The sequence below is a fragment of the Tupaia chinensis genome, unplaced genomic scaffold (assembly GCF_000334495.1).
Source record: "Tupaia chinensis unplaced genomic scaffold, TupChi_1.0 Scaffold000066_1, whole genome shotgun sequence".
In the NCBI taxonomy this organism is placed as follows: domain Eukaryota; kingdom Metazoa; phylum Chordata; class Mammalia; order Scandentia; family Tupaiidae; genus Tupaia; species Tupaia belangeri.
In genome coordinates, this window is record NW_006159525.1 from 2365112 (window position 1) to 2372934 (window position 7823).

The following is a 7823-nucleotide window of genomic DNA, read 5'->3' on the forward strand; positions in this document are numbered from 1 at the left end:
TTATTTGGAAATGAAACCTTTAACTGTTTCTGTGCTCACGCTCTATTTTCTCTGTCCCTGTCGTTGGCACCAGCTGTCTACATCGGGGGGGGGGGCTTCTCTCTCGGAAGAGGGGACGTAGTCTGTGCCTATGAATTCACGGATGTACAAATTCTGATGAAGTACTTTCAGAAGCACACAATACTGGGGCTAGATGATGGTGTCGTGTCTAAGGCACTGGACTCCCCCACGGTCAACCACGGTACGAGTCCTGGACCCGGCAGCTTGAAATTCACACCCAGTGAATGTGCATGCATGCCCAAAATCCTGAGAAGAGAATGGAGAAGGGATTGCAGTGTAGCCATTCCTCCTAGGAGGTGGTGATTTCTTGCTTTCTGTCTCTCTGTCTCTGTCTCTCCAGCAAGCGTGCATGCCCTATAGTAAAAATCTCTCTCAAAAAAAGAAAAAAGAAATACACAATGTTTTACACTTCGTTTTTCTCACTAAGTTATGAGTATCCTTCCCTCTCAGTGGGTACATTTTCAGAGAACAGAGAGCAGGTGTGAGGCGTGCCTCTGGAAACCCTGTCTGCCGGTGCCTGTCTGGCCTGGGTGAGTTGTCATCCCTCTGCACCTCTGTAAGTGGGGGTGTCCGGGGCACCTACTTCACAGGGCTGCCGAACGGTGACACCTGTGAAGTGTCACCACCAGGGCACGGTGGGCATTATGGCTGGGTCTGCAGCACTGATTTGCAGCTGCCAAGCACCTCCTGACTGGCGACGGTGCCATGGTTTCTTAATTCGACCCTTCATTATCAGATCCTGGGGCATCTGCTTGATTTTGAAATGATGTTGCAACAGTTGTGTCTGCAAGCCCTGCTCCCCAGAACTGGAACTAGCGTGAAGCTCCCTCCCGAGAGCACCGTAGGGCCCCAGCTTCACCGCGGGGGATCGAGCTGAGCCAGGACAGCATCCTGTGTGTTTGCTTTTCATTTTTGTTTTCCCTGAGACTGGCTGTCAACCCCCTGGAAGAATTTGTCCAGAAGGTCCTTCTCTTTTCACTCGTCCTAGGTCACCTTGAGCGCGACTGCTGAGACATCGCAGAGGAGACCCTGAGCTGTGGAAGGGGGGCCTCGGGCCAATACAGCACCCCAGGGAGGGGCGAGGCAAGGCGGCCTGGAGCCTCTCTCCGAGGGCTTCTCGGGGTTTTGACCCTGTGATAGGATGGACTTCTTTAGTATGACGCTCGCAGATCGTGTAAAATATTTTATTCCGGGAAAATGCATACCGCATAAAATAGCCGGAACTCAGGGCCAGTCACTCACTATGCTATTCTGTGCAGCTATTACCCGGCCTGGTTCCCGAACCTGCTCATCACCCTGAGCAGAAACCACTTCCTCGGTAACTTCCCACTCCCCTCCGCCCGGCGCAAGGAAGCTCGCACCTGCTTTCTAGCTGTGACTCCGCCTGTCCCAGATGGTCCTTGCACGTGGATTTTGCTCACTTGCAACTAACACCATCCTGACAGGATCCCCTCCTGCCCCCCTCCCTCGTCCTGATTTATCCGCCCAGAATCCATCCAGTACCCCAGCTCCTGCAAAACGCAGCTCTGCTCCGGCCCCGCCCACGCCCCGCCCTGGCTCCGCCCACCTCGACCTGCTGTCCTCTGCCAGTAACAGCGAGTCCCCAAGTCTGGGTGATTTATAGAACAGGGCTTCATTCAGCTCCGGGTCGGAGGGCCAGGGTCAGGCGGCCGCCTCTGGCGAGGGTCTTCTTGCTGTGGACCACACGGCAGAGGGCCGGGCAGGCGCGTGCGGAGCCGAGCAGAGCAGAGCGTGTTTCTGCTTCTTCTCCTTACAAACCCAGGAGGTCAACCCTGGGGCCCACGCGGAACCTACTCACTTCTCAAAGGCTCCACCTTCCAGCGCCCACAATCTGATTCAATCTCCACTTAGTCCCCTCCTGATACGAACCGGTGCCAGCTCATGACTTTGGGGGCACATGTCCAAAGCACAGGCCCACCTCCCCCTCCCCGCGCAGAGGGCAGCCTTGGCGTCCTCCGGGCTGGAGCGCCAGCCTCTGACCCAGGGTTCGCACTGGGGTCTCACGCGGCACCCACAGGATGATGAAATCGGGGGTGGGAGCGCGAGCTGGGAGCAGGGAGGTCCTTCCCAACGCCTCCCTTTCCTCCGTTGCTAAATGGGGCCATGAGAATGGAGTTTCCTCCCCGGGGCTGTGTGAGGACTCAGTGAAGGGCTCCTGGCTCAGGTGGGGGAAAGGGCTCTCTTTGTCTCTTTTTTCCTCCCTCAGGCTCTCAGCTTGGTTTTCTGTGTCTCATTCTTGGTTAGGCCTCTGCCGGAGACAAGGCAAGAAAAGTCAGGCACTGGTGACCCAACCCAAGGGTGTCCTCACCGTTTACTCCCAAGGACAATGAGCACCCAGTCACCCAAAGCCCAGGGTGTCCTCTAGCGTTCACTGCAGGTGGGTCTGCTCTGTGCTCTGACAACCGTATGGGCCGGGACCCACCACAGAGAATGACAGGGTGACTGTCCGCCTTAGTAATGCCTTGTTCTCTGCTTCTGCCTCCCCCCTTTTAATCAGTGGCGACTCCGGATGGGCGCACCGCACTGTATTACCCACCCATACTGAAGGACGTCGGGGTCGCTCCCACGTGGAGGCAATTACGAAGGTGGCTGTTACAAACGCCTGTGCAGGTTTCCGTGCGGGCCCAAGGTTTCAGCCGGCTCAGGGAGCCCCCAGAGGAGTGGTTCCTGTATTGTACAGTAACCCTGCGCTTAGCTTTGTAAGAAACTGGACCGCCCCTGAAGGGCTGCACCAACTTGCATTCCCGCCAGCATGGACCACGAGCCTGTGCGGGGTCCTGGGCGTCCGGTGTTCCGAGGCCGGCAGTGGTATCTCTCTGTGGTCTCAATTGGCAATCCCCACCGTCATCTGATGCTGAGCGTCCTTCCAGGAGCTTATCTGCCATGCAGCTCTTTGCCCGTATCTTAACCGGGGTGTTTATTTTCTTGTTGAGTTCTAAGGGCCCTTCATGTATTTTGGATAACTTTCTCAGGTATCTTGCATTTTCTCCCAGTCTATGATTTGCCTTCTCATTTTCCTGACAGCACCTTTTACAGAGTAGAAGTTTTTCATTTTAACCAGGTCCGACTTACCAATTATTTCTTTCTTACTATGTCTTTGGTGTTGTGTGTAAAAAGCCATCACCAAACCCGAGGTCACCTAGATTTTTTTCCTGTTATTTTCTAAACATTTTGTAGTTTTGAACAACCACCTTGATCAATAAATACATTTGAATTCCAGAGAAGGACTCTGATTGGTCTGCTTGGGTCTGAGGTCCATCCCTAGACCAATCACTGTGTCCAAGGAAATAGGGCACCGTCATTGGCTGGCTAGATTCTCTGCTGACTAGGGCCAAGGTCTGATAGGCCCACCCTGACCACATAGGAGGGGAGGGGCCGTGCCGAGGAGTAGATGCTGATGATTAAAAGAAAAATAACTGTCTCACTTCTTTCTTTAATCTTCGTATTATCCTCATAGATACTCCCATGCTTTCTCTATACAGGAGGGTAAAAATTAAACAGAATTTTAAAGTGGTTGCAGCATTAAGAGGTGGTGGAAATCTCGTGGTACCTGCCACCCTCGATGTCGCCCCGTAGCTCTGCGGTGGCTGCTCACGGTCCTCACTCCGGCCTCACCCCTGGGGAAGACAGCGACAGCCCTTCTCTGGTGAAACCTGCTTAGACGTCAGAGTTGGAGCGGTTTCTCACTGCCCTCGTTTCTGTTCCATCCCCCTTGCTTTGCATAACCTGTGTGTCACATCTGTGTTTGTAACACCTGTGTGTGCCATATCTGCGCTTGTCACTCGATTCTCGTCCCCCGTGGATCCTCAGAAGGGTTCTAGCAACAAGCTCGCTGGGCTTCTGTTCTCGGGAACCTTGCAGAAGTCTCTCCTTCTTCTTCCTCTTCCCCTTCTTCTTCTTACTTACTTCTTCCATGAGTAGAAAGACAGACACATGGAGGGAGACAGAGAGACGGAGAGATGACACCTGCAACAGGGTCCTGAGGCCGCCATTGGTACGTTGGTCTGAGACGGTGATCTGGGGCCAGGCGGAGGGAGAGGCCAGCAAGGTGTGGAGGAAGCCCTGTTTAAGGTGGCCAGCGCAGGACTCTGATGGGTGCTCCCTCTATTGTGCTCCCAGCGTCCCTCCCCTCCGTCTCAGCGGTCACTCTGGTCACTTACGGAATCACAGCCACCTTCAAAACAAGGGACCACTTAGCTTTACCGGACAAATCCCAGGAATCATGATACTCAGCTCTGCGGGCAAGCTGAGCTTCAAAAAACATCACTAGGAATTCAAAGTTTCCCGTGAAGTTTGAGTTTGACTTGAAACATTTAATTTATTTAAAAATAGAAATGGAAATGTAATCTGTATGTTTTCCTCCCTGCCGTCAGGAGCTCTCTTCTGCTCTGACTGACTCATTAACAAATTAACATGTTGTGATTCTGCTGTGAAAAGTTGCAAGATAATTGTTACTGCCACAGTCCCGAGGCTCCAGAGCTGTGCTTCCCAAACTCTCTTATAGAGTACAAATGAGACGCTTTTCATATATGCTATCTAATTTTAATTAAAATTTGCCCGAAGGCGATCCTTAACAGCTTCCAAGTTACTGGAGTTTTGTCATCTTCGGGTGGTGAGCATTTGCAGCTGGTAATGTCAAAATCTGTCCCCATGGAAACCGCTCTGACTCCCTCCTCCTAGGACAAGCTCCAGTCTGCTGGAGCTCGACTCCAAGTTCGTTCAAGAAATGCCATCTCTTTAGAGAAAGGGTTTTCTGTCCTGGACATAGCTGAGATTTGGAACTTGTAACTGGGAGTCACAGAGAATCCTTGCAAAGATCCCTGAGTAAGGATAAAGTCAGGCCTCTTTTGAATGTTTGCTGTTTCTTCATCTATATTTTAAAAAAATTTAAAAAAGGATCATTCAACCCTGGATCCTATCGAAATGTGTAAGTCACTCGAGACTTTGGAATTTGGAAAGATGTAGGAGACGTCTGGAAGTGGAACTGTCCTTGAGCTCCACCTCATGACCAAAGCATGCTGGGAAGATTTTTAGCCCACGTGCCTTGCAAATTAGCCGGAGACAGTCGTCAGGCCCCCAGGTCCCTGGGGAAGTCATGGGAAAGTATCGGTCAGCCGGGATGGACGCCTAGGATTCCCACTGGAAGATCCCACTGAGGACGCCCTGGGATCTCTTAGGGTCACAGACTCCATCGGCACTTCCCCAGAGGGGCCTGTAACTGGGCACATGGTCCTGACTGCCAAAGTCGTGGATCTGAAGGCCTGGACTCAGCCGAGCCCAGATAATGTACCCCACGTGGCCAGCAGAGTCACGCGGGCCAGTTCTCCTGGGGACTCTGCTTCTATTCAGGCTAGGAATGTGGTGTAACAGCAGTTGCGGTGCCTTTCGGGGCAGATTTTATAAATATTTGCAATGACCCTGAAGGGCCGCTATCGTGCTCACAGTGTGCCCAGGACAACCCGCGGCAGGTACCAGGGCAGTGCACACGGAGACTGCTCTGATGACATGGCTCCCGGGCTCCTCTTGACTCCCAGAGGTGCTGGGCATACGCATTCCTTAGAGTCTCCAGTCCCTCCGGACCCATGTCCTCCAGTGGGCCAGGCAGTCCGTCCCCATTACTGGTACCCGGGACCCCTGGGTGCATAATGTGACAGTCTACCACAGAGCGACCAGTGCCAGGGCTGCTGCCCACAGGCCTGTCCTCACCAAAGCTTGAGGTCATCAGGGAGAAGGAAGGCCACGTGCAGGGGTGTCGGGGTGTCAGGGTATGCATGAGCGAATGCAGAACAGTCCACGCTCCGCCAGATGGAGCCTGTGCTCACTAGAGAGACAGAGGTGGAGGCGGAGGGTCACCCCCAGTGGGACCTGGTCACGCTGCAGCTCCTTCTTCCTTTCTCTGCCGTGTTGAGGCGGGGAGCATGCCCGCACACGTGCCCAGTGTGTTTTTCAAGCCACCGGGTCGAGGACTCCAGCCACATGGGGATCCAGCCATGTGGGATCCAGCTCCACCACCAGCCAGGGGGCCAGTTCGAGTGTTTGGATTTTAATGGAAAACTGAGGAAAGGGTGGGGTTCCGCATCTGGTGTTGCCACAGCTGGGCGCAGGGGAGTGTGGGTGGCACATTGATTACAGAGGCCCTTCCTGTAGGAGCCCAGGAGAGCTCCGGCGACGTGTCAGGGTCCCAGCGAGACCTGGGCGGACACGTGCCAAGTCTCCAGAACAGGGGAGTCTGCCCAACATGGACAGGACAGCTGTCCCAAGGCCTCAGCGCCTCGGAGAGGGGGAGCCGTGGCAGGTTCTCCAGCCCCAGAGACCCTCCTCTCCCCAGAGTGTGTCCCTTCCGACTTCCGCTCAGGTTTCCCAAGCACCTCCCCCTCCAACCTGCCCTGCGTGTTCGCTCAGCTTCCAAGGCCAAGCTCCCCTATGGGCCTCGGCCCCAATGCTGGGAATCCCAGGGTGACCAGCTCGCCCGGAGGGTTCCAGGTGGAGATTCAGAGAGGCAGCACATCCTCAAACTCAGAGCTCGGGCGGTGTCAGAGGATGCCGCGGTGGGGACATGAGGGAACAGGAGCCGGGGACAGAGCCCTGGGTTTGAGTCCTGGCTGTGCCTCTTGCTGCTGGGTGACCTAGGGCAAGTCACTTTACCTCTCTGAGTGTGGCTGGCCCCTGCTTTACGGGTTTGTGTGTGGGTCCAGTGTGGACACACACGGACTGTGACGTGAGATCCCCGTGACCGTCATGAGAACTGGGGACCCTTGGGGAAGAGCGACCGTGTGCTCAGGCCCAGCCTGGGAAGCCCCGGTCTGGGTGGTGGTGGACAGAGTGTCCCGCCCAGCATGACAACCGTGCTCTGTCCGGCCGACAGGTCTGCTCTGTGCCCCTCCTCACTGGTCTCCTCCCCTGACCCAAATAAAGAGGACATCAGAGCCCACCAGGGCTCTGACAGCTGTCATTCAAATTTCAGAAGGGAGGCGCTTGCTGAAATGATACACACGTGATCGTTCTCCAGCGGAGGAGAGAAACCCAAACAGCGCTCAGAAAGCCACGGACTGTCCTGGGCCGAGGTTCTCAGCTGGCTCGTCCATTAGACCAGCATTTCCTAGCACCTAGGACACCTCTCATATCTTTTTTCCTCATCTTGCCCAGGGCTGGATGGATCCCAGGCTCACCTGTCCGAGGGGCCTTCAGGTTCTCAGTCCAGAAATGGGGTGGTTCCCCCCCAGGTGACATTTGACAATGCCTAGAACAGACTGGGGTTTCACAGCCTAGAGGGGGAGGTACTGCTGGTACCTGGAGGTCGGGGGCTAGGACAGGGACCCCGCTCCGCCCCACCAGAGAGGTGTCCCCAGGGAGCTGAGGACAGGGACCCTACTCCACCCACCAGAGAGGTGTCCTAGGTGCTAGGAAATGCTGGTCTAATGGAGTATGGAAAAGGGGACCCTGTACCAGGCAGAGTTTGCTATAAGTTTGCAAACAGTTCTGGGGGAATGTGACATCTGTGGTCAGAGAATAAACCATGACAGACCCTTTGCAGCCCCTTTAGGTTAGAGGAGTTCTTTGTGCTGGGGGACCACCGCATCTTCACTTCGTGTGGGCCGAATCATTTGGTAAAGGTCTCTCTGAGGTCTATGTTCCTTCTTATGGCCATTCCGCTCCCGCTCTGGGACTCTGGTGCCTGTCCCTCTGGCTGGTCAGTCCCCACCCACACGCAGCAGTTCCACAGCAGGGCTGAGCACTTGTCC

General features: G+C 54.8%; 1 long non-coding RNA gene across 1 annotated transcript; it reads left to right on the top strand.

Moving 5' to 3' along the window:
- The first annotated feature begins 2174 nt into the window (after window positions 1-2174).
- Window positions 2175-2656, top strand: LOC102501048 (uncharacterized). The gene is made up of 3 exons (XR_333561.1): window positions 2175-2214; window positions 2326-2458; window positions 2579-2656. It is a non-coding gene; the product is annotated as an uncharacterized LOC102501048 (long non-coding RNA).
- Window positions 2657-7823: the final 5167 nt, after the last annotated feature.